Raw genomic sequence first — 27592 nt, 5'->3', positions numbered from 1 at the left:
CTAAAATTATAATTATTTAAAATACAATTAATGTGATAAATACAAAAATATAAGTAAAATGATAATATAAAAAATATATTTGTTGGTTCTTGATTGAGTTCCAATTCTAGAGACTCCTACAAAAAGGTGTGTCTGAGTGTGCTTTGGGTAAACTCCTCCGATGATCAAGTTAAATTATGCACTTGATGGATTTTTGGGGAGAAATTCTTTGCCATTCTTGTATTTTGTAACCTTCATGTAGTTTTATGACCTCTTTTAAGTCTGACATTTACTTTTTAAAGTTGCTTTCAAACTCTTATCGGTTCTGCTTGGACAAGCTTGGCCAAATGCGCTCAATTGGGCGAACTCTGCTCGAAATGAGTTACCTATTTGTCAGGCTCATTGCCTAGGGTGCCCACAATGTCCTTTCTCAGATATTTTTGAATAGGTTGCCACTCTAGGAGGAATATTTTGCCATGGCATATGAGGGACAATCTCTACTAGGGGTAGATAACACATTTTTGGCGGTTAGAGGAGACGAAGAAGGGATTGAGTTTTTTTCACTTTTTGGAATGGAGATGCTAGCCACCTGAAGGTGATGTTTTATGTAGGAGATTTTTTTTTTTTTTTTTTTTTTTTTTTTTTTTGTGGGAGAATTGTGTTTTGGGTCCAACTAGGCCCAAAAATTAACAATTGGTCCATAGATGTTACAAAATTAAGCCCACCACCCAAGCAAAGTCTCAAAATTGATAAGAAGGATATCCAATGTATAATTTGCTGAAAATGCCCTTTGTTGGGTATTTAAAAAAAAAAAAAAACTAAAATCCACGTTGGATTTCTCCCTTTGTTTTCCCCAAATTGGAGTCTGCATTAGGCGTTTTCACATTCCCGACTTCGTCCTCGCTTCCACCCAAAGAATGCCTAATCCTCTATGCCAATCTCGTTATCTCTCAATCTCGTATTTCCCGGCCATCTAATTTTAGGTATAGGAAGTGGAGTTTTTCATCTCTATTGATCCATTGGGGTCGACGATCACCACTGGATTTGGGGTCCGTGGCGAAGTAGTTGATATTTGAGGTTAGTAGGTTCAACAATTTCATTTTATGCTTCATTTCGGCTATCCAGACCATTTGATTTCAGCCCAAATACATTGCCTTAATTTATCTCGCGATTTCAATTTGCCATATATTGTTCCCTCATCGATCCCCACCGGCGGTGCCCTCCATGCTGAGCATTGTTGGATATTTGATGTTAGGTGGGACTTTCTGGAGGTTGCTTGCTGTCTGAATTGAGGAGGGAGCTTCTCTTACCATCAGGTAAAGTAGTCTTTTTTTTTTAAGCTTAAACCCCGTAACTGATGTTTTTTGGTTTAACATATATTTTTTTATGGGTATTTTTTTATTTAGCATTATGATTATCAACTCTTTATTTTGTGTGGATGACTTGATCTCTTGATAGCCATCTTTCATTGTGGGTTATCGTGTTTCTAAGACATGGCTCAGTTTGAAATAGTGAGGATCTTCATGGGTTAATTGCAGCTGCATGTCGTGGTGTCAACAGTTTTTGTTTAGATAATTATGTTTGTGTTCAATTTACATGATTGATAGGCTTGACATGGAAAACCCACTTCTTTTTATTAACCTGTGATGTCACCATGATTGACTTGGTTTTCCATCAATATGACAACCCGCGATTGGCATGAACGATAATGGTGATGATGAAGATGACATAAAAATATTTTTTGATTTTGCCTGCATTTTACTTGGTTCACTGATGTTTGTTTGATTCAGCATTGCATATTCATTTAAGAAGTTTGTTTTATACATGCAATTTGATTCTAATATATGATTAGTCAATGCAAATTGATTTTCCTTTTGCATACATATTTTTCCTCCTTTGGTTCAAATCAAATCTTTTAGCATTATATTGACTTCCTCGTGTGGTAGTCTAGTTAAGTACGATAGTTCGTTTGTTAACTTTCTTCGATAAAACCCAAGTTCTGGTGAACCTATAGTATGAGATATTGTGGGCTACTTAGTATGTGTAAATAGATTATCATTTCCAACTTCATGAAATTTATACCTAACATGAATATAAATGGAAAATAAAGAAACAAATCAGTTCAAAGCTAGTTCAATGACCCTTAATTCTATTAAATTAGACCAGCAACTAGGGATTCAATACATAACAAATGAATCAAGGGATTTCTCATTGAAATCCAAAACGGTTTCCAACAATCCATGTTTACTATTCACTGATGCTGAATATCAAACGCATGCAAGTCAATATTATTTTCAACATACAATTCAACCAGAATGAAATTCAGAGAAATTTGAAGCTGACTATTGAGCATGAGTCAAAACACTAACTGCATAGCCATCATCTGTCCATTTATGAGTGTGAAAAGTAAGTGTGATGTTCCCATTGGGATCTAAAGGGTCATAGCAATCTACAAAAACAGAGAAAGAGTCAACCAACTTGTGAAAAAAACAAAATAAGTGAAGTAACAAAAGGAAAAGTATATTTATAAATGATGGCTGATAAACTTGACATGGCGACTAATAATAATGTCAACTTCAAAGCAAAAGCCCACATAGGAGAAAATATCAACCCCATTTTCTATAACATGCATAATTGTTTGTTCTATAATATGAAATTTGTGCTATGTTTGTATAGGTTGATGGGCGTAACTAATAGGAAATATTGCTACATTTTCGTGGGAGGCAAACTTGTCCAAAAAAAAGATGGGCAATGGGAATACGTGGGTGGAAGAAGCAAAGGTATTCACATATATAAAGGAATGCCATTTGAAGAATTCACCAAAAAAATCTTAGAGAAATTTGACATCTCCTTTGATGCGATGAAGATGCACTACACCCTTAAGTTCAACCCCAGAGTCATCCAAGATTTAAAAGATGAGGATGACTTGGATGACGTGGTTTCCCATAGTAATGACTTTGCAAATGTATACCTAGTAGACTTACCCTATGTGGAAGCCATTGAAGCAAATATATCAAATACAAAGTTGGCAATTGGGTAATGGACTTTAACATGAATGTCTATTTAAAATTTTGTGAATATCAATTTTACGCATCACATAGTCTAATTATGTTAATGTATGTAAATGCAGAGGTCCACTTGCGACGTTTTCTTCCTCTAATGCATCATGTGATGCAATTCCTAATACTATGATGCTATCAAGAGGTTTTGCGTCGCGTTGTGCAGATAGTGAGTACACCCTTTTGGAATCAATTCGTTTTTGTGAGGCAATATTAGGGTCGGGACATACATTTAAAAATGCTGAGGAGTTTCGCAACGCAATTTACCAGATGTCATTAGGTGGAAGGTTTGAATACAAGTACAAGAAAAATTCCCCTATGCATATGTCTGTGAAGTGTTCGGTTGAGGGTTGTCCTTGGAAGATAACAACTCACGCTGTAGAGGGAAATGTCATCTTGCGAATTCATACTTACCAAGTGAATCATAATCATATAGCTCAGGATGAGTGTTCATCTAAGGTCAAGGTTTCTTCAAAGAGAGGCGTAGTTGTTGTTGAAGATGTGTTTAGAACCACTCTAGACTATCTTCCCCGTCAAATTTGTAAGGATTTTGAACGTGGTCATGGAGTTCAATTTACATATAACCAGGCATGACACCTTAAAGAGAAGGCAAAAGAGCGCATATATGGAGCTCCACGTGAGTCCTACATGTTTGTCCCTTGGTTATGCTATAGGCTAAGGGAAATCAACCCCAACACAATTGTGGAGTACACTTCCCATGAAGGTCACTTCATGCAATTGTTCATTGCCCATGCATTTTCAATTCAAGGGTTCATCATGGGGTGTCAACTAGTATTGGCTATCGATTCTTGCCATCTAAGCGGACCATATAAAGGGAGCTCTTTCGTCCTCCATTGCATATGATGCAGATGATGGAATGTTCCCTCTAGCCCTTGGTGTGGTCAGTTCAGAAAATTATGAGGACTGGTATTGGTTTTTGGAGAAATTAAAGAGGGTCTTAGATGGTAAAGAAGTTGTTATTATATCAGATAGACATCAGGGAATCTTGGTAGTGTTTCCGAGTTGTTTGGGACAAGAAATCATGCATATTATTATCGACATGTGAAGGAAAACTTTTCTAGCTTCTTGAATAAGCAAAACATTAGAGGAAAGAAAGGGAAAGAAGATGCTTTGTTACTTTTGGACAACATTGCGTATGCTAGGTTGGAGATAGACTACAATGAGGCATTTGAAAAACTTGTGTGTTTCAATGACAACCTTGCAAAATGGGTTGCGGAAAACAATCCCGAACATTGGGCAATGTCAAAGTTTCTTAAAAAACGACGGGATAAAATGACAACTAACATTGCAGAGTTCTTCAATGTGTGGTTAAGAGATGAGCGTCACCAAACAATTTATACGTTATTGTTAATGCACATGGATAAGCTAGCCATGTTGGACACCCATATGCGTGGTACACAAAAGTGGAAGAGCATGGTTGGACCGAAAACTGAAGAGAAGCTAATGTCAAATATCATGAGGTCTGGTCCGATTAGTGTGTTGCCCTATTTGGGGGGGGGGGGGGGGGGACTTTTAAGGTGTTTACTGGGGAGGTTTATTTGGTTGTCGATATCAATCAATGTATGTGTACTTACATGACATGGAAAATGTTCGGCTTGCCATGTTCACACGTATGTGCTGTCATCCACACACTGAGACACGACGTGTATGAGTATATTGACCCATGTTTTCATGTCTCCACACAACATTTGATTTACTCGGGTCAGTTTCAACCATTACCAACACACAATATGTCGAAAGTTTGTGACGATGGGAGTTTGCAAGATTGCGCGGGCGACTTCTTTCCTACTCTCCAACCCTCTCATATGAGACGTCCTCCTGGAAGACCTCGCCAAAGACGCATTGAGTCACAGTTTAGTCATAAGAGAGCAATTCATTGCTCTCGATGCAATGGCATAGGTCATAACCGCTCGAAATGTAATAATCCGTTGCTGTGACATGTGCCTTTTTTGTGCTTGTACGATTCTCATATTTCGTATCATCCCATACATTTTATTATAAGGTTTATGGTACGGGGTTGTTGATTTTCGTTCTTATGTATTGGCCTCGTTATAGGCACGATGCACTATTTTGTTATTTTCATGATTTATAGTTGCTTTGATTAACCAAATTAATTGAAAGTGCGATTTGAATGTGGTTTCTTTTCACTTGTTATTTAATTCCATCAGTGTGTCTACATTATCAAGCATTTTTGGTTGCACCTATTTGAATGTGTCATGAATTCCTAACACATACTAAAAATTGTCTTTCAATTTGTCTTCAATGAGATATACTTGTTATGCACGTTGTAACCATTCTAGTTATTATCTAGTAATTTATATGATCAGTTGCCAGTAGGATAGTAGTTCATACATGTGTTTGCACCCAAACTGTTAGCACTTTCCTAAATTGCCATTTTTTTTTATTTTTACCTTATAAATCTGAATATGGTATACCATTACCAAATTTATCCAACTGATTAATGATACGAATAGTCAAATGACCTTTCCCTTTATTATTAGTTTCTCCAGGTCAGCGATAACTACTATAGCACCCATTTGAAGTTATCGGTTCTTCCAAGGTTCAAGCATTCAACAATAAATTCATTCTTCAATGGCCACTGCGGAGGTAATGCATTATTTCTTGTTTTTTAATTTTCATCACTTATTTCGGATACTTGATATTTTAACCTACTTAACACAGTTACTTGTTATGGGTGTTAAAGATTCATTATTACATAAACATCCACTAGTAAATTATTCATTCACATTATTTTGTTTATTAGTTCATTCAATTGTATTTCTTTTTTTACTGTGTTTATGTATTCATATTGTCTTTCTTATTTTTTTTGCAGATTACTAAAATTCATGTGTAAGATACTAATGATCTCCTACAATTTTAATGCAGGCCACCAGATTGTTCACACGTTGTTCATCTTCAAGATTCCTAAAACTATGCAATAGGCTCCCAATTGAGAAATTGGAAATGGTTTGAGACCTTCAGTTTGGAGGTCTTCTAAACTTAAATTTCAAGGAGATACGACATAATATATGTCTATGGCTAATCGACCATTTTAATGTTGGCTTTAGACGCATAAACATATCATCCGACAAAAGCTATGATCTGACAGCTGCTGATGTGGGCCTTGTCTTTGGCCTCTCGACAATCGGACAGATTCTACAAATTGCATCAACCCATCTGATTATCCGTTCGGTACACTCAACACTTGTGAGGAGAGACTCCTCAACTTACCTATCGGGGAGGAGTTCCGTAGATGCTTCCTTTACTACGCGTGTGTGACGATATTGGCGCCAACCTCAAGGATAGATGGATGCCGAAACTTGTGGCATACCATCCATGAAGATGGTTTTAGAAACGATGTCAATTGGGGCCAATTTGTTGTTGACCAGCTTGTTGAGGGTATAAGACAATTTAAGCAACAGAATAGTGTGTGGGTACATGGTTGCATCCTCTTTCTCCAGGTATTGCCCTTATTTTACATTGATTACTTGGTCACTTTTTAATTGTTAACATCACTACCATCAAGTAACGAATGCACATATGTTTATTTCCATGGTGCAACTCCAGTACGTAATTAAATTCAAGATTCCTTCATTTCATGTTCCCATGACAGTGCCCCTCCTCTCCGCATGGTCAGATGAGTTGATAAAGGAGCGCTTAGCTGCTAAGATCAGTGAGTTTGGTAGTTTCGGACATGGCGAGGTAGTCATTTACTCTACATGCATTTTGTTATGTAATTTGATGACATGCAAATTGAATACTGATTACTACTCAAAAAGTGCTATTTTATAGCTTTTAATTAACTCTTTTAAACACTTTTGAGTAGTAGTTATTACCTTTTAACCCAATTAACATATTAAGGACCTTTGCAATCATTTCTAATCAAATTGTGTAAGTTTTGGTATTTTTGTTAGTAATTTGATCACCAAAGCAATAGTTTTTAATTAATTCTTTTAAACACTTTTGAGTAGTAGTTATTACCTTTTAACCCAATTAACATATTAAGGACCTTTGCAATCATTTCTAATCAAAGTGTGTAAGTTTTGGTGTTTTTGTTAGTAAATTGATCACCAAAGCAATCCGAGATTGAGGAGAGTTCTTTGGAATCCATGGCGAAGCAAGGGAAAGCTCAGAAACATGAAGAACCAAAGTATTGAAGCTTTGAAGTCCTTTGCCATAAGCAAATCTGGAATGCAAGGAGGGGAAGCAAAGAGAAATCTACCATGAAGCATACCTGAGGACAGTCACTGTCAGTCACTTTTGGGGCACTTCCTGGAGCTCAATTTATGCATACTATATGTCGTTTCGAAGCTTGTGAAGTTAGCAATCCAATGCTTCATACGGTGCATGATTCGGAGTTAAAAATGAAGGAGTTACAGCCATTGGAAGCCGATCACTCCAAGCTGAAGGCAAATTTCGCACGGTTGTGAAATCAGCCTTGGGCTGCGAAATGGTGTCCTTTTTGCTGCGAAATTTCGCAGCCCTCTTGCAATGGAATTTCTCTTGAAGCTTCCCGATATTTGCGACCGACATTTTGAGATTTTTTGCTTTAGATATTTGATGTCTAAATCCCCAAACTCTCCTTGTGACCCACCTATCATAGGATTCCTTAGTATTTAAGTAAGAACAAAGGGTGAATAACCTCTTATATATAGTTTGTAATTTTATTTACATAATAATCGAGTCGGGATCTTGTTCTCAGACGCATCCTTTGTATAGTTTTGCAAGGAAGTAAAATAAAGAGCCTTTGCTCTGCCTTACCTTCTCGTTTTGATTGTATTGTATATTATTTACTTTTTATTTCTAGTCAATCAAACTCTGAGGATTTTTTCTCAGAGGATGAGTGGCTAGGCTCTTTGTTTCTTGGAGTGAAGAAAGCCGGGTAAGTTTCCTCATGCATAAATTGGAAGTTTTGTTGTTTTAGTTTTTAATGAAGAGAAAGTGTGACCCGTTAATGGTTTTTATCTTTTTAGTTAACTTAAAACGCCTTTAAATAACCTGGGCCAACACTTGGTAAGGCAAGTGATCTCCATCCATTGAGATGCACTAGTTTACCTCTTGCGAGCCTTTGGGAGGTGACTTGAAGGTAGGATTTTCTAGAATAGCCAACACTTGGTAAGCTTTTGGACTCCAAGGAGACATCCATTAGTTATCTCTTGCGAGCTTTTGACGGGTAATCCAAGGTTAAGGATCACCTTGAATGGCAAATGCTAGGTGAGAGGCATGAGCCATTGCAAGATGCATCAGTGAGAGGGATTTAGTGTTTGAACCCATTAAGGGGAAGCTTCTGTACCACACCAATTAGAGAATTAACTATATGTTAATTCTCTAATGCGAGGAAAAGAAACAAGTGACCGAAACTCCCTTTTTGTACAAGGAATATGAGCCTAGTGATCTGAAACTCCAAGAAACACTTTTCTTTGTAATTAAAATCAGTTACTATTTTTGGTTAGCTTAAAACCAATCCTTTTTCCACCAAAGATTATGTTTTCTTTTAGAGCTAACCTTGAAATGAAAAAGCACCAATTCAGCTTTGAATTGATATCAATTGTGAAGTGAAAACCCATCCCAATGAACGACCCTAGAGCCACTATGCTATGCTAGCTAAGGCTATCCTAGTACATGGTGTAATAGGTTATAAATTTTGTTGATTACTCCCTTCTGAGGACCACGATCAAGGAACACTAGCTGGACACGAATCAAATGGCACCACTGTTAGGGACCATTGAGAGGACATGAATAAGCTGAGACACCAATTTGGGAACGTATCAAATGGCGCCATTGCTGGGGATGGTGCCACTTTACAGTGATATCACTTTTCTAGAGTACTTGTGATCTTCATCACAAGTTTGGTGACTTTTCTTTTCCTTTTACTAACTCTTTTTATTTGTTCTTTTTTCTTTCTTTGTTCATATTTTAGTATACCTTTTATTTAGTTTTTAGTTTATCTTAATTTTTTTTTCTTAGAATTCTTTTTCTTTTGTTTTCTCTGTTTTTAATTCACAAATTGCTAGTTGTGCATGCTCTATTAGATACGAGATAGCAGAGGAAGCCATGAACTTCATGAGTTATGTGGTTGAAGTTTCAAGATGATGGGATGAACCAAATGCTTGAGATATGGGGAGAATGACGTCTCAACCTAATGCTAAGGGTGAGATGTATATTTTGAATGACGGCATAGACATGAAGGCAAAGATTGCAGCTATGGCAAGGAGATTGGAAGAGCTAGAAATGACGAAGATGCAAGAAGTGCAAGCCATCTCTCAGACACCATTGCAAGCTATGCCTTGTGCCATTTGTCTATCTTATGAGCACTTCGTGGAAGAGTGTCCTACCATTCCAGCGGTGAAGGAAATGTTTGGTGATTGCAACACCTACAATTCCAATTGGAGGGACCATCCAAATTTCTCTTGGAAACCACAACCACCTTAGTACAAGCAACCTGCTCAAGCACCCCAGCAAGCCTCGAACCTTGAACAAGTTATGGTGAATCTTAGCAAGGTCGTGGGATACTTTGTTGGAGCTCAGAAATCCATCAATGCTCATCTCAGTCAAAGAATTGACAGTGTAGAGAGTTCATTGAACAAAAAGATGGATGGAATGCAAAATGATTTATCTCAGAAGATAGATAATCTCCAATATTCAATCTCAAGGTTTGCCAACCTCAACACAGTGCAAGAGAAAGAAAACTTTCCTTCTCAACCTTATCAAAATTCCAAGGGTATCCATCAAGTGGACGCTCAAGAGGGAGAATCTTCAATGGTGAAGGAAGTTAAAACGGTTATCACTTTGAGGAGTGGTAAAGAGGTTGATTTGCCCACATTCAAGCTAGAGCATAAGGTAGGGAGTGAAACAGAGAAAGAAAAGAGGGAGGAAATCAAAGGAAAGAAAAAGGGGAAAAGCATAGAAAAAGATGACTATATAGATGAAGAACCATAGAGGATAGTCATTAAGGAAGAAATGATGAAACACATGCCTCCACCTTTGCCCCAAGCTTTGTATGGCAAAATCATACAAAGCAAGTCTCAAGTGAGAGATGCAAACTTCATATGGGATCCGGGCAAGCTAAATCAGGATCAAATTTTTTGATGGACTTAGTCTTTCTAAAGACTAGCTAGTCCATATCTTTTTGTTTTACTTATTACTTGTTTTAATTTTGATTTCAATGCTTTAATTTTGATTTTAATGCTTTAATTTTACTTGTTTTGATTTAACATAGGTTTTTGGATGATCAAAATCAGGAGGAATATCAAAAGAAGTGAAATAAGGAAGCTAAGAATCAAGAGGAGCTCAAAAGCAAGGAGAGAGCATGGTTTGCGAAATTTCGCAGCCTAAAGTGAGCCATTGCGAAAATCGCCTTCCGCTGCGAAATGGTTTCGCAGCCTCCTAGTGCCCTCTACGAAAATTTTCACAACTGCGAAGCGATCCCTTGGCACACGAGTGCCATTTTGTAGCCAAGTACACTCGTTTCGCAGCTGCAAAATGGCTGCGAACTTTCCACGCCTTGAGATCCACAGTTTCGTAGCCGAGACCCCATTTCGAAGGGTGTTTCGCAGCTACGAAACCACCCTTTAGCACACGAGTGCCATTTCGCAGCCTCGTACACTCATTTCGCAGCTGCGAAATGGCTGCGAACTTTCCACGCCTTGAAAATCCTTCATTTCACTCCATTTCAACCATTTTCGCAACTGTAGGACACATTTCCATTACTTCCTGAAATCCATTTCATGCATACCATATTGTTTCGAAGATCGGGAAGTCAGAAGTCCAATGCTTCAAACGGCGTGAAAATTGGAGTTGAAACGAAGAAGTTATATCCGTTTGAAGACGAACGCGCAAACCATGAACGGAAATGTCACAGCCGCATCCCCCATTTCGCAACTGTTGGACACATTTCGAAGTACTTCCTGAAGTCCATTTCATGCATACCATATTTTGTTTCGAAGCTTGGGAAGTCAGGAGTCCAGTTCTTTAAATGGTACACGATTTGGAGTTGAAACAAAGAAGTTATGGGCATTTGAAAATAACCGCGCAAACCATGAGCGGAAATGTTGCAGCAGCACCCCCATTTCGCAACTGTTGGACACATTTTGGCACACTTCCTAGAGCTCAAATTATGTATACTATATCTCGTTTTGAATCTCGGGAAGTCAGGAGTCCAACGCTTCAAATGGTGTGCAAATTGGAGTTGAAACGAAGAAGTTATGGCCATTTGAAGACGAACGCGCAAAGAGAATGCATCAGTAGCACAACATCTAAATGAATTTAATACAATCACAAATCAATTGTCGTCTATAGAAATTGATTTTGATGATGAGATTCGTGCTCTGATCGTCTTGGCTTCTTTGACAAACAGTTGGGAGGCAATGAGGATGGCAGTAAGCAATTCTATGGGAAAGGAAAAGCTCAAGTACAATGATATACGAGATTTAATTCTGGCTGAGGAGATTTGCCAAAGAGATGCAGGCGAAACCCCAGGATCTGGTTTTGCCCTAAACCTTGAGACAAGAGGCAAAGGTAATGACAGAAATTCAAACTAGGGTAGATCAAAATCCAGAAATTCTAATCGGAACAGAAGCAAATCTAGATCAGGCCAACAAGTACAATGCTGGAACTGTGGGAAAATAGGTCACTTTAAAAGGCAATGCAAAAGTCCTAAGAAGAATAATGAAGATGATTCTGCTAATGCTGTAACAGAAGAGGTACATGATGCATTACTTCTCGCAGTAGACAGTCCACTTGATGATTGGGTTTTGGATTCAGGAGCTTCGTTTCATACCACTCCACACCGAGAAATCATACAAAATTATGTTGCAGGTGATTTTGTTAAGGTGTATTTGGCTGATGGTTCAGCCTTGGATGTTGTGGGTCTGGGAGACGTCCGGATATCGTTGCCCAATGGGTGTGTTTGGTTACTGGAGAAGGTTCGACATATTCCTAACCTGAGGAGGAATCTGATTTCTGTTGGACAACTTGATGATGAAGGACATGCAATACTATTTGTTGGTGGTACTTGGAAGGTTACAAAGGGAGCTAGGGTATTGGCTCGTGGAAAGAAGACCGGTTCTCTGTATATGACCTCATGTCCAAGAAACACAATTGCAGTTGCTGATGCAAGTACTGATACAAGCCTATGGCACCGTAGACTTGGTCACATGAGTGAGAAAGGGATGAAGATGTTGTTGTCAAAAGGAAAACTACTAGAATTGAAGTCCATTGATTTTGACATGTGTGAAAGTTGCATCTTAGGAAAGCAAAAAAATGTGAGTTTTTTGAAAACTGACAGGACACCGAAGGCTGAAAAATTGGAACTAGTACACACTGATTTGTGGGGGCCTTCTCCAGTTGCATCCCTTAGTGGTTCAAGGTACTACATCATTTTTATTAATGACTCAAGCAGAAAGGTATGAGTTTATTTTCTGAAAAATAAATCTGATGTATTTGAAACTTTTAAGAAGTGGAAGGTCATGGTTGAGACAGAAACAGGTCTGAAAGTAAAATGTTTGAGGTCAGATAATGGAGGAGAGTACATAAATGGAGGGTTCAGTGAGTATTGTGCTACATAGGGAATTAGGATGGAGAAGACCATTCTTGGGACACCACAATAGAATGGTGTGGCCAAGCGCATGAATAGAACTCTCAATGAGCGTGCTAGAAGTATGAGGTTGCATGCTGGACTACCAAAAATTTTTTGGGCTGATGCTGTTAGCACTGCAGCTTACCTGATAAACCGAGGACCATCAGTTCCCATGGAGTTCAGACTTCCTGAGGAGGTTTGAAGCGGCAAAGAGGTGAAGTTTTCATATTTAAAAGTTTTTGGTTGTGTTTCTTATGTTCATATTGATTCTGATGCTCTTAGTAAACTTGATGGAAAGTTAAAAATATGTTTTTTCATTGGCTATGGTGATGAGAAATTTGGTTATAGGTTTTGGGATGAACAAAACAGGAAAATCATCAGAAGTAGAAATGTGATATTTAATGAACAGGTTATGTACAAGGACAGGTTAACTGTAGTTTCAGATGTTATAGAGATAGATCAAAAGAAATCTGAGTTTTTCAACTTAGATGAATTAACTGAAAGTATTGTCCAAAAGGGAGGTGAAGAAGATAAGGAGAATGTAAATTCACAAGTAGATTTGAGTACACCTGTAGCTGAAGTTCGCAGATCTTCTAGGAACATTAGACCTCCACAACGTTATTCACCTGTTTTAAATTATCTCCTGTTGACTAATGGTGGTGAGCTAGAGTGTTATGATGAAGCCTTGCAAGATGAGAATTCAAGCAAGTAGGAGTTAGCCATGAAAGATGAGATGGATTCCTTTTTGGGGAATCAAACATGGGAACTGACTGAATTGCCAATAGGAAAGAAGGCTTTGCACAACAAGTGGGTATATAGAATAAAGAATGAGCATGATGGTAGCAAACGTTACAAGGCCAGATTAGTTGTTAAAGGGTTCCACCAGAAGGAGGGCATTGACTACATAGAGATATTTTCTCCAATTGTGAAAATGTCAACAATCAGACTTGTACTGGGAATAGTGGCTGCAGAAAACTTACATCTTGAGTAGTTAGATGTGAAGACATCATTCCTTCATGGTGACTTGGAGGAAGACCTTTACATGATTCAGCCAGAAGGGTTCATTGTTCAGGGACAAGATAATCTAGTTTGCAAACTGAGAAAAAGCTTGTATGTCCTTAAACAAGCTCCTAAACAGTGGTACAAGAAGTTTGACAGTTTTATGCATAGAATTGGGTTCAAGAGATGTGAAGCTGATCATTGTTGTTATGTTAAGTCTTTTGACAATTCTTACATCATATTACTGTTGTATGTGGATGATATGCTTATTGCAGGGTCTGACATTGAGAAGATTAATAATTTGAAGAAACAATTGTCCAAACAGTTTGCAATGAAGGATTTGGGAGCTACAAAGCAAATCCTTGGTATGAGAATCATTAGGGACAAGGCTAATGGTACATTAAAGCTTTCACAGTCAGAGTATGTGAAGAAAGTTCTTAGCAGGTTCAACATGAATGAAGCTAAACTAGTGAGCACTCCCTTGGGTAGTCATTTCAAACTAAGCAAAGAACAGTCATCGAAGACAGAAGAAGAAAGGGACCATATGAGCAAGGTGCCCTATGCCTCAGCTATTGGCAGCTTGATGTATGCTATGGTGTGTTCAAGGCTAGACATTGCACATGCAATGAGAGTTGTGAGCAGATTCATGAGTAGGCCTAGAAAGCAGCATTGGGAGGCAGTAAAGTGGATTCTAAGATATCTGAATGGTTCATTAAATACATGTCTTTGCTTCACAGGTGCAAGTTTGAAACTGCAGGGTTATGTAGATGCTGATTTTGCTGGTGATATTGATAGTAGAAAGAGTACTACTGGGTTTGTTTTTACTCTAGGTGGTACAACTATATCATGGGCTTCAAATCTACAGAAGATTGTTACTTTGTCTACTACAGAAGCTGAGTATGTTGCAGCAACTGAAGCTGGAAAGGAGATGATTTGGCTACATGGTTTCTTAGATGAATTGGGTAAGAAGCAGGAGATGGGCATTTTACACAATGATAGTCAGAGTGCAATTTTTCTTGCCAAAAATTCGGCTTTTCATTCAAAGTCGAAGCATATACAAACAAAATACCACTTTATCCGTTATCTTGTTGAAGATAAACTGGTAATACTTGAGAAGATTTGTGGATCTAAGAACCCGACAGACATGTTGACTAAGGGTGTCACTATTGAGAAGTTGAAGCTGTGCGCAGCTTCAATTGGTCTTCTAGCTTGAGGACAGGAGGATGAGTTGTAGAGATGAGGGATTGTTTCTTGGATGATAGCGGTTTGATGTTGGTGATTGAACTAGTCTCCAAGTGGGAGATTTGTTGGGCTTTGTGGAGCCTAGTTTTGTTTGATCTGGTTTAGCGACCCGACCCGAATAATATTGCATGGTTTTTTAATGGGAGATTTACTAAGGCTTGTTGGGCCCGTTTAGCCCATTGTGGAACCACCTTTTGTAATTAGGGTTTTTTAGTGTGGTGTGGTTGCCATGTTATATATAGAGAGAAAATATTGTAGTCGCTGATGTTGTACTCTGTATTCTTCCCTGATAATAGTGATATCTCTGCAACTCCGTGGACGTAGGCAAATTGTCAAACCACGTAAATACTATCTTATGCGTGTGATTGTTTTTCTTTGGCGTGTGTTTTCTCTATTTTTGTTTCTCACAGGTTGGGAATTCGGTTTAATTCCCTACATGTGGCCCCATTTGATAGGAGTGGGAGGCGACGAAGAGTGCGTCGGATGGCTCCCAATCTATTGTCACCATTCATAGTGCAGTCACAAACCCGACAGTCTACCATCAAGATGGACCTTAAACCAGCAGCTGCAATTGTATTTGATGGGGACTTGGACCCGAGGTATGTTATAGCATATAATACTCCACTTTCAAATGTATTAACCTACAAAAAATTGGTATTACCCTAACATATATGGTTTTGTTGACAGCGAGGAACTTGTTTCAATGCATGACACGAGTTTAAGCAGAGGTAACCTCGCCTCTTTCCAAGGAGACAACTGGATTGGCAATGATGTTAATATATCAATTTCTCCATTACTTTGCATTATTTTTAATTTAATATTCATGTAACATCTTGTCATTAGTCAATATGAATATTGCTTACATATTAATCATTTCTTGTCTTAGGTCGTGAATGCGTATTGTAGAATGTTGCAATTCGACGATGTATCAAGGACCAAACTCTTTCTTTTGCCATACATAGCTGTAATGAAGGGCTTTTATGGACACTACATTTGAATGATTTGTTGTTATAACATGTTGAGAAGTTTGGCTATCTTTTAAAGCTTTAACTTTTTTCATATGATATGCAGGAAATGGTCATGCGTTCCAACACCAAACATTTGACGCACGACGCAGTAATTGCCCGTTTTGATCCATATTTGTATCCCTTAGATGTTTCGTATCAGAATGTTAATGAGGTCAGCTTAAATGCATTGTTTTATGTTTGTACACTTGTAATCTCCTTCACCCAATATATGTTGTAATCCATTATAAGTGGCATCATGCAAGTCTACTTATCGGTTCTTCTCAAAAACCATTGGACGCTTTATGTGTATGACTTGCATAACAAACGAATCCAACTCTTGGATTATCGACCTAGAAGGAAAAGGAGCTGTATGAGTGGAATACAACAAAATTTGGTAAAGTAGCTTGTAGTTCCGTAATCTTTGTTGCTTGCATTGTACATAAGATGGGAAGTTTGAATGTACTTTGTTTGATTGTTTAAGGCAAAGGTTGTTCTATGGCTTGTTGGCTACAAGAAAGAAATGGTGGATGTAGACTTGAAAATGTTCCTTTTTGTCATGCCAAACGTACCATGCCAGCTAAATGAGTGAGTGTTTACTTTGCAGTCTGTAATTAGGTTTAAATTGATTGCAAGGCAATTTATGTATATTATACTTGCCATGTCATGCGTAATAAATAATTACCCGTTACTGTGTGTTAGCAATGAGTGCGGAGTATTTATTATGAAATTCATGGACAATTGGTCAAATGGAGGACTCTCCAAATCCATCGATGTGGTATGTCTATACACGATTTTAATATACCATCATTATATAAAAGTTGCATACCATGGCCAAAATATTTAACATTTCCTTATATGTCTTTTAAACATGAATGAATGCAGGGCAAGACTAAGAAGTATAGATTAAAGATACTGGGGAGATTGTTGCTTTCATCACATAATGCACATCGACATCGATTTATGGCGAATTGAGGGAGACTATTAAATTGGATGTGACGAGGATATTTTCAGATGATTGAACATTATTTGCTCAAACATAACTCTTTTCCATGTATTGCAAATATTATGACTTATATATAGAAGTTGGTGATGAATTCACAACTAAGGTTAACAATAGTATGATTCATGTTTAAAGCAAACAAGTTGAGCGTGGAAAAGCCATTAGCTTCAAAATTATTCACAAATGAAATAGGGTTGATAATCAAATGTATATAGCATATAAAGATGAGTAAGAAGAGGAATCGTACTTTGATGGGTCATTAGAGTCAAACATTGCTACTTCATTTTACATTTGAACTTAAATCACTGCTTTTACATTTGGAACACATCCTCCATAATCCTCGACCGATCTTGATGCTACATCGACCGGGCAGAGAGGGTTACTGGAGGGCAGGGTCTTTCACTTTCAGGCCGCTCGACTGGTCCACAACCGGTACTCAACCGAGAAAGATAAACTGGTCGACTGGTTCCTTAAAACATTGATTGGTTGTTATTACCTACTGGATGAGAGAAAGTGTTTTAAACACTCTCAACTGGGCTTAGACCGGTTTGCGATCAGATGTTGATCGGGAAGAGGGTACCTCAAATGGGAAAAACAAGCCACTGGATGAGAGAGAGTGTGTTTATCACCCCTCGTCTGAGGCTCAACCAATCGAACGCATCCGGTCGATCGGTTGAGCGATTTTGTCCAAAACACATATTTTTTCAAATCTTGTCTTCTGTGATTGTAATCGTGATTGTTGTGTGTTGTTCTATCCTTTAAAACTCATATTATTTATTTCTCTATTTTAATGTAAAGTTAAAAAAAAATCTAGAAAGTTACATTGGTTTCTAAGTAATTTTAATTATTATTATTTTTTTATTTTCACTATTAAATCAAATAATATACTTGTTTTTATTATTTAAAGAAATAATTATATAATTTTAAAAACATAGAGAATGGATTACAAATATTTTATATTTTAAAACTAACTTTTGATTTAAAAATGGATATTTCCCCAAAGGAATATTAATTTACCTCATTCTAGTATAGGGTTAAATAATACATAAATGAATAGTTAGAGTATATTTTTTATGAGAACTTTAGTTTGTGAGACTTATTTAAATCTCTCACATGGTGATTCATGGGAAATTTTCACAGCTCTACCTCTTTGGGTATATGTAACTCGGGTAAGACTTAATAGTGCAGTAAGTTATTTTATAATTATGTATCTATTTTCTTTCATTTGTTTTTAGAAGTGTTAAAATGTTTAAATTCCCTAAAATTGTAAAATATATTTTGATTTGTTCCTTAGTTTATTACATAAATCCAATTTTCTGCTAAGATTGAAAAAGAAATGGAGAATAATAGAAGATCCTAAGGAAAAAAAATTGTTTAGGTAAAATCATTTTCACATGTTTAGTTTTATAATAAAAAATTGCGATAAAATAACATATGATTAAAATTAATTTAAAATTTATATATATTTAAATAATTTAAAGTATCATAAAAATAATTTATTGACTTTAATTTTTTTTTAAATTTTTTTCCTATTTTTCCTCTCAATATATATATATATATATATATATATATATATATATATATATATATATATTTAAATTTAATAAATTATTTTTATATATTAATTCAAATTCATTTAACTTATTTTAATTTTTCAATGTAAAGATTAAATAATTTGAAAATATATAAATTTTTAATTAATTTTAATTATATTTTATTTTCTTTGGTATACTCAATAGAACAATTAAATATGAAAAGATCATTTTTCTTAGTATTTTTTTTTCTTAGTACTTTTCGAGAACCAAACATAACCTTATTGAATCTAACATATTGAGATAAAACCCTTTATAAGAAGGAAAAATAATAATACTAAGTAAATTTTTAAAGCTTCCACCCAAACTAATTAAGCCTCTGATAGCTATTAATGATCTTTCTATTGATGCTATTCAAATTCATTTTCTAGAAATCCTAAGAAGTTACAAATTTATATTACAAAAGATGATCTAATTGTGCTTAGAAATAAAGGCTTAGTTAGTTAAAATTTTACCCCTTCAAATTATCTTAAATTTTTAACTAAAAGTGTTTCATAGAATTATTAACAAATGCACTCTTAGAGCCCATTTGGCACTACTTCTAGTAAAACTGTTTTCTTCTACAATACTTATGTGAAAAACTCTTTTGTGAAAAACGCTTTTATGAAAATCTAAAAAAGTGATTCTAATAGTGTTTTTGATAATATATTGCATAAGTACAAAAACACTTTTAATCATAATAAATTACTAAAAATGACATTTATTACAAAAAGAAAATATTATAATAAACCAAAAACGTTTATTACAAAAAATATATAAACATTTATATTGTTAAAAAAACTCAAAGAATTATTTTTATTAAAGGGAAGTGAAAGAGGAAAAGAAGAGTGACAAGGAAGAGGAGAATGAAAAGGAAACCGATGATAGCGGGAAATGATCTTTTAGGAATATATGAAATTTTTTGAAGTGTTTTTTTTTAAAGAAACACCTCCCAAGTATTTCTCTAAAAAACACTTAAAGTATTTTTCTAAATTTTCAAAAGTGTTTTTTCAAAATTTTTCCTATTTATTTATTTTTTATTAGGATGGGGATGCCAATTAATACAAATAATCCAATGAAGTTGGAATTGGGATGATTCGTCCAAAACCCATTTTGTTGTTACCTTTACGAGTATTGAAAAATATTTGTCGCTGTAGAGCTCTTTTACAAGTATAGTTTTATAAGACTTTGTCTAGTTGCCAAAATAAAGACAAAATAAATAAATAAATAAAAAATAAAATTTAAAAATAGAATTTAAAATTAATAAATTCTTTTTATAAATCATTTTAAATAAATTCCAGTTTAATTTTTATATGTAAAGATTATATAATTTAACAAAATAAAAGCGAGTGATTAATTTCTCATATAACAAAATGACCAAACAAATAAATAAACTAATCAAACAAGCGGTCAACCGGTTGTAGACCGGTTGAGTTCTTAGTGGGGTTGTCTTTTGAAATACCCCTCCCTCGCATCATTTTTACAGTCGATTCCTCTTAGGCTTCAAGGGTTCTGCCGATTCAGCTTCGAAACACCTACTTTCAATGCCATTGCAGCTATTTCATGGCTTCAAAGTGAGTTTTGAAGGGTGTGGACTGATATTTGGGACATAGGGCGTGGGTATTGGAACGACTCCTCCTTCATCGCACATCACAGCCGGTTTCTCACATGTTCCCACGTGCTAAGCCTCTTTGATTGGGTTTGTTTTCACTTTGGTCTGCTTGCTTATTTCTCTACCACCCTTGTCCCCTTCTATTTGGCTCTCTGATGGCACCTAGGAGAGAGACGACTGCCTTTAGGGCATAGGGCAAGCGCCCTACTGAGCCATCTCAGCCCAGTGAGGCGAGGTTTGACATCGGTCTTTTCACTTCCTGGAGGAATATCAAAGGTACAAGTAGAAGTTTGCCCAGAGGAAGGTGGTTCCAGAGAGAAATATTAATTTCTCCCAACTACAGCATTTCGGCTTTGAGGGACTCTTTGCACGGATGGGGTGGCTGCCCTTAGTTACTATTTCAGAGCCGATATTTCCGACATTAGTGAGGGCATTCTATTCACGAGTGACATATGGACATGGAGGACCGATCATTTCCACCATTAGAGGTGTGCAGATCAAGCTGGACCCGGAGAGCATATGCCGCATTTTAGACATCGCTCTAGTTAGACTCAGGGTTTATGAGTCCAAGGCTTGGCCCACACTGGTGGGTTTTGAGCCTATAGAGGCTATTAAGAGGATGTGCGGCCTTGCAGATGCCCAAGGAATGGGCAAACCATAGGCACATAGCCTGACAGTGAGATGCTGAGTCCTTCACCACATGATCTTGTACATCCTCATACCACGAGGCGGCCACCGAGATGAGGTCTCCTATCAGGAGGTATTCCTCATTGATTCGATTATGATGGGGAGATAGATTGACGTCGGGTATCTCATGATGATGCACATGATGGTATGCTGTGAGAGCTTCACCTGCGTTCTCCCTTATGACCGCTTTCTCACTCGAGTATTCAAGGATGCGGGGGTTGATTTGAGCAGGGAGCAGGACTTCGAGGCCCCGAGTAGTTATGATACATATGTTGAGCAGTCATTGGGGCGGATGAAGTTTGAGAAGATCCTCGATGGATCATGGATTAGGAGAGCGGAGTGACCAGTACCACAGCCTCGGGGATAGGGAGAGTGATTACTACTCAAAAAGTGTTATTTGATAGCTTGTAATTAACTTTTTTAAACACTTTTTAGTAGTAGTTATTACCTTTTAACTCAATTGGCATGTTAAGGACCCTTGCAATCAATTCTAATCAAATTGTGTTAAGTTTTGGTATTTTGATAGCTTTTTGATCACCAAAGCAATCCGAGATCGAGGAGAGTTATTTGGAATCCATGGCAAAGCAATGGAAAGCTTAGAAACATGAAGAACCGAAGCTTTGAAGTCCTTTTCCATAAGCAAATCCGGAATGCAAGGAGGGGAAGCAAAGAGAAATCTGCCATGAAGCATTCTTGATGACAGTCATGTCAGCCACTTTTGGAGCACTTCCTGGAGTCCAATTTATGCATGCTATATGTTGTTTTGAAGCTCAGGAAGTCAGCAATCCAATGCTTCAAATGGTACACGATTTGGAGTTGAAATGGAGGAGTTACAGCCATTGGAAGCCAATCACTCCAAGCTGAAGGAAGAATTTTGCACGGCTGCGAAATCACCCTTTTTGCTGCGAAATGATTTCGCAGCCATTTTGCACAATGCTGTGGAATTTCTCTTGAAGTTTCCCGATATTTGCGACCGACACTTTTGGATATTTTGCTTCAGATTTTTGATGTCTAAATCCTCATTTTCTCCTTGTAACCCACCAATTATAGGATTCCTTAGTTATTAAGTTTGGAAAAAGGGTGAATAACCATATAATTATGATTATTGTAATTTTCATATATATATCATCTCGGGAGCCTGTTCTCGAGAGGAGGAGGAGGAGGAGAGGGAGGAGGACGAGACCCTTTTGTAGAAGTAAGAAATATATCTACAGAGCACTTGCTCTGCTTTTCATATATATTTTTGTTTTCTCGTTCTTTTTATTTCTAGCCAACCAAACTCTAAGGATTTTTCCTCAGAGGATGAGAGGCTAGGCTCTTTGTCTCTTGGAGTGAAGAAAGTCGGGTAAGTTTCCACATGCATAAATTGGAAGTTTTGTTGTTTTAGTTTTTAATGAAGAGAAAGTGTGACCCGTTAATGGTTTTTATCTTTTTAGTTAACTTAAAACGCCTTCAATTCACCTGAGCCAACACTTGGTAAGGCAAGTGATCTCCGTCCATGAAGATGCACTAGTTTATCTCTTGCGAGCTTTTGGGAGGTGGTTTGAAGGTAGGATTTTCTAGAATAGCCAACACTTGGTAAGCTTTTGGACTCCAAGGAGACATCCATTAGTTATCTCTTGCGAGCTTTTGACGGGTAATCCAAGGTTAAAGATCACCTTGAATGGCAAATGCTAGGTGAGAGGCACGAGCCATTGCAAGATGCATCAGTGAGAGGGATTTAGTGTTTGAACTCATTAATGGGAAGCATCCGTACAACACCGGTTAGAGAATTAATTATATGTTAATTCTCTAATGCGAGGAAAAGAAACAAGTGATCGGAACTCTCTTTTTGTATGAGGAATCTGAGCCTAGTGATCTGAAACTCCAAGAAACATTTTTCTTTGTAAGTAAAATCAGTTACTATTTTTGGTTAGTTTAAAACCAAACCTTTTTCATTCAAACATCTTTATGTTTTCTTTTAAAGCTAACCTTGAAATGAAAAGGTACCAATTCAACTTTGAATTAATATCATTTGTGAAATGAAAACCCATCCCAGTGAACGATCCTAGAGCCACTATGCTATAGTAGCTTTGTTTTTGCTACCCTAGTTCATGGTGTAATAGGTTATAAATTTTGTTGATTACTTCCTCAATTAAGGAGCACCAGCTGGACATGAATCAACTGATACACCAAGTGGGCACAAATCAGAGAGGTGCATCATGCAGTAGATGAGGAGGCCAAGATTCGAGAGATGGAGGGTGGGGTCGACTCTCAGAGAGATTTTGACCATATAGAGATTGAGTTTGATATCCCTTCACAGCAGTCTGAGGGTGGCCAGTTGGGGGTGACTTTATCAGAGCCGATGATGTTTGAGCCAGTTTACATAACGGGACCATCTTCTCAGCCATCATTCATTGAGCCTCCTCATGTGCAAACATCAGCTCATTAGGCTCCTTACGCTCCTGGTCAGGCACCTTGGATGGATTTAGCTACTCAGATCAGCTCACTTGGCACTCACATGGAGGAGCTTGCAGTTGTCAGTAATACGCGATTCTACTCCATGGAGGATCGCATGGATCATTATCAGTTTGGCTTCACCGATCAATTCGAGTGTCTGTAGTAGAGATTTCAGACTATTAAGGATTGCATGGATTAGCAGTAGGCTACGTTTGAGCATATCCTATAGAGGCTTGATCGCCAAGAGAGTCAACATGAGGACATGATGGCTTACCTTCGCTCCGTGTTTCCACCACCACCTCCTCAACCTTGATAGCATCGAGACCTCCTTGTTTATTTTTTATGTTGGAAAAGAGAGATATTTAGGATTAGCAGACGTATATGCAGATCATTGTCATATTTGTTTCATATGTCTATGTTTCCTATACATTTGACTTGACTATATATATATATATGATATCCTTTGTCTTATTTGAATTATATGATTGGACACAAATTATTCACATGGGGGAAGTTTAAAGCAAAAGACTATATTTGACTTTGAAAATTTCAAGGAAAATTAAAAAGTTAAAATTTTTTCTTATTTACATGAGAAATCTATAAGGAGAAGAGAATGTAATTATGGAGGAATGCAGTTTATCTCAACTTTTCGTATCTTTGTTTAAGAGAATGTAATTATGGAGAATAGTATAGGTCTTTATTGTGCTTTTACTACTTTAGAGCAGTTCTAATGTATGACATTATCTTATTTATTAGCTGTATAATGAAGGACATGTTGATATATACATACATACATACATACATATATATATATATATATATATATATATTGGATTAATGAGAATAAAAAGAACAAAATGGACAATTGAGTATCTACTATATTACAAAATAATCCTATGGGGCACACTCTAATGGTTGGAATGCTAGCATTGGGTTAATCATGGAGGGGGAAAACAAATGTAGGAAGATATCAAGAATTTTTTTTTATTTTGTATATATATAAGTAGAGAAGTACGAAAAAAAAAATCTTCATTTATAGGACAAAAAGAAGAAAAATAAATGTAAAGAAGCACATAAGAAAAAAATAATAAGTTAATTATAACTCTTTCGAGATCCAAAAAGAAGGTTATGCATGATGCAAAACAAATCTAGGAATTTGTTGATAGATGGAGTGGATTAGAAGAGCAAGGCATGTAGTGTGGTGTATAATGGCACATGGCTTCCTTGACCCTTAACAACTTGCATTGCCCGATGCCAAGGCGTACACAAGTGTGAGCTGCACTTAAACTATCATCCTATATAGTTCCCTTCATTCTGACTTCTCTTTATTTTCATGATTTATGAAGTTTCCCTGTTGCCCGTCTTCCCATCTTGCTTTTAGACTATGTTTGAAATATTGGAATAGAGAATGAGATTCAAGAATTATTTATTTATTTATTTATTATTAATGTGCTTGGATTGATTTTGACAATAAAAATGGAAATAAAAAATAAATCAGTATTATGGAAATTAAATTCTATTTTCACAAAGATTTGATTCTTATTTTTAGCATGGTAGTATGATTCTCTAGGGAGTGAAATATGAATGAAAATAGGATAGTAATAGAGTGATATACATTCAAGTTTACAACAATATGGTAATTGTAATCATGGAGGCATATTCTATTAAGCTAAAATTGAGGAATTGGATTTCGTTCACTTGGGGGTGTGATGTGGCAAGGATTTTGTCCTAGTATGCTAGTCTTTCTCAAACCACACAAGATTGCACATAGGGATTTATGGGACTCTCCCCAACTTGTATATCATGAATCACAATAGAATACAAGGAACTTGACTCACAAGGACTCCCACATAAGCACCATAGTTCACTTATGTTTTGAAGGCACATAGACCCTCTATATATATAGGATGGCTACACTATTAAGGGACTGACAACGACCAACAATATATATTAATTTTATTTGAGTTTTGACCTTAAGAATTAATTGTTACTATTTTGATGAAGCCTCATGTGACTTAGCTTTTAAAACCTATATGAAGTTAGGATAAAAATAATTTTAGTTGATATATATTAATGGATCTACTTAATTGATATATATCAATAGATGTTATTAGTCAAATTTAATGTGATAAGAGGTAGTTGCTAACAATTAAAGGGGATTAATTACATTTTGGCTACAGGCTGTTCCGGTCGAGGGTATGAGCAACCGGTCGACCGGTTAGGGAACCGATCGATAGGTTACCCTTGACCGGTCGAGTTCTAGTAGAGGATGCGCAATCCATCTCTCTCATTTAGTTGGTTTCTCTTCCTGGTTGGAGAATCAATATTTTATGACTTTGGTTTTGCATTTTATTGGGTTAAATTATGAACTAGTAATTGAAGAATGTGATGAGGGTCACTAGCTGTTGAAATGAGATGGCTTTTTAAGTTTTCACTGTGATTGGCCTTGGATCCATGTCAGAAAGGCTTGACGCAGGGCCGGTGAAGGGGATAATACAAGGCACCATTAGAAAGTTATCACTGCCCTCACACGATGGCTACGGGTTACTTCAATTATGCAATCGCATATGGAAGGGGTCCTTCCAATTATATCCAGTTATAGTATGGTTATAGAATGCATTCAGATAAATTTTCAAGATTCTAAATACAACAAGTAATTGATCAACATGTCCATTATGTGGGATTGAAGCTTTATTAATAATGCAAATGTGAAGACTTAAGTAATGGTAATAATTAAAAAAACATACTGAATTTTTTATATCAATTGATATTATTATTTTTATATTTAATTAAAAACTCCTAAAACAAGTATGATCAGAACATCTTAATTTAGTTTTGTTCCTTGTAGTCTCCAATTTCCCTTTCCTCAAGTGTAGCAACCATCAACTCATCAAAGTTCTTAGTCTTTCCAAGCAAAATTTCAATTTGAAAGGGAACAAAACAAAGAGGGTAATGTCAGTCTCGCATCCTCCAAGGTGCCTTGAAACTATAGCAATAACTTAGTCATAATAAATTAATATGGCCTACTATCACAACTTAGATGTTTTCTTGGCGTTTTTTAAGCACACATACAACACTTAGATAAATGAAGGCATTTTAAAGTTACTATATCACTCGAAATTAGTTTGTCATGCTAGGTAACATAATGCAACATGGAAGGTAAGGAGGATGAACATAGGAAGAAGGGAGGTTTGAAAGAATATAGCTTTAATTAATGAAAGGTACATTACAATGTTTTAGAAGTTTTCAGTACCTTATAACACCCTTAAATAAGCTCAATTAGGACAATTTGGGCATGGTGCAATGCTACAATCTGGTCGAGCTTGTAAACCAAGCTTGGTCCAACCATCAATCTAGAAATAACCAACCAAAGCATCAAGGTGATATGCTAAACCTACAAACAACCTATTTTAAAATCCGTCATCCTAGACACAGGTTGAACAACAACACATTAAGTTACACACGGACCATTGCCTTTGCAGGTGTAAACTCTAGCAACTTCATGAAGGCATGCATGGTTATGTAGACACTAATGGAAACTTTATGAGGCTATGTAAAATTCAACACTCAATGAGGCATGATAAAACAGGACATCATTGCTCCATTATTGAATTGCCAATAAGCATATGACATAACTTTCTATTGATCATAAGTGGGAAAATGAAACCCAATTTAGGTTCCCATTCATCATAAGTGTCTAGCACATTCCAATGAATGTGTACGAAGGGAAATGAGGAATGAGTACGAGAATGTCTCCACATGAAAAAAGAAATGAGCAAGGAATTTTTTGAAAAAAATTTGAAATCCTTCTAGATAGGTAGCCTTGTACACACTTGTACAGTTAGCACATTTGCATTGTACACTTAGTGTTAATGCCTTGTACAGTAACGAAATCCAACATAGGGACAACCGAACAAGTGCATAGGGGTTGGTAAACAATGGTTCCACTCTCATGGATAAGGTAAAAGGAGGAAAAAGTTAACCCTCGTTTCGGTTCATATGCATCATTAGTAGGGGAGCTAATAGAATGAATTAACATGGTAGACACCAAATAAAATGCGTGCAATGAGTGTGTTGTCAAGCAATATGTATGAGGAATGTCCCCCACGATTGGAAAAAGTAAATGAGTAAGTTCTTCAAAATCACTTGAAATCCCTTAAGATACACACCCTTGTACATTTAGTACATTGTCCTTGTACACGTAGTGTAAATGCCTTGTACAATTGGAGAAATCCGACATAGCTACAACTAAATGAGTGTAAATGGGCGGGTTAACCACTTCCCAATGTCATGGCTTTGTGAAAAGGGAGAAAATGAAACCTAATTTAGGTTCCCATTCATCATAAATGTACTAGCACATTCCAATGAATGTGTACGAAGGAAAATGAGGAATGAGTAC

The 27592-nt window shown here is 36.6% G+C and overlaps 1 long non-coding RNA gene across 1 annotated transcript; it reads left to right on the top strand.

Annotated features, from left to right (window-relative positions):
* The first annotated feature begins 5563 nt into the window (after nucleotides 1–5563).
* On the top strand, nucleotides 5564–6951 carry LOC109123894 (uncharacterized). Its single transcript, XR_002031737.2, has 3 exons — nucleotides 5564–5666; nucleotides 5946–6520; nucleotides 6673–6951. It is a non-coding gene; the product is annotated as an uncharacterized LOC109123894 (long non-coding RNA).
* The last annotated feature ends 20641 nt before the right edge of the window (nucleotides 6952–27592 follow it).

Source organism: Vitis vinifera, chromosome 14, assembly GCF_030704535.1.
Source record: "Vitis vinifera cultivar Pinot Noir 40024 chromosome 14, ASM3070453v1".
In the NCBI taxonomy this organism is placed as follows: Eukaryota; Viridiplantae; Streptophyta; class Magnoliopsida; order Vitales; family Vitaceae; genus Vitis; species Vitis vinifera.
The sequence above is the reverse complement of the archived record's forward strand: the minus strand, read 5'-3'. Positions and strand labels throughout refer to the sequence as shown.